The sequence below is a fragment of the Chinchilla lanigera genome, unplaced genomic scaffold (genome assembly GCF_000276665.1).
Source record: "Chinchilla lanigera isolate Chin_1 unplaced genomic scaffold, ChiLan1.0 scaffold00048, whole genome shotgun sequence".
Taxonomy (NCBI): Eukaryota; Metazoa; Chordata; class Mammalia; order Rodentia; family Chinchillidae; genus Chinchilla; species Chinchilla lanigera.
Genome location: NW_004955449.1, coordinates 7008795 through 7009241, shown reverse-complemented (window position 1 = coordinate 7009241; position 447 = coordinate 7008795).

Genomic DNA, 447 nt, shown 5'->3' with positions numbered 1-447 from the left:
ACAAGCATATTTTTATATTGCTTGGTTTGTCCATCACCGGCACACAATACCTGATACCCATAATATAAAGGAGAGTTTTAATTTGACACAGGGTTTCAGGAGATTCAGTCCATGGTAGGTGGCTTCCAATGTAAAAACAATTCTGGCAGGACTTAGTGGAGCAAAGATCCTTAGTTCAGAGTATGGGAGCAATGCCAGAGAAAGAGCAAGGGAAAAGACACAGTCCTCAGGACATACTACCCAGATATGTTTCCCAGACATATCCAGAAGTGTGCTTCACTAATCTCCTGGAAGCTTTTGAAGCCAATCAAGTTGACACAATTAAGCTTAACCAGCACAGTCCTATAGCACAAAAGATGCCAATACAGAAGTCCACTCTGCAGTAACATTTTTCTTAGGGAGCTCATAAAATTTAGGCAGGGCCTTGTTTTAGTAATCACAAGACAC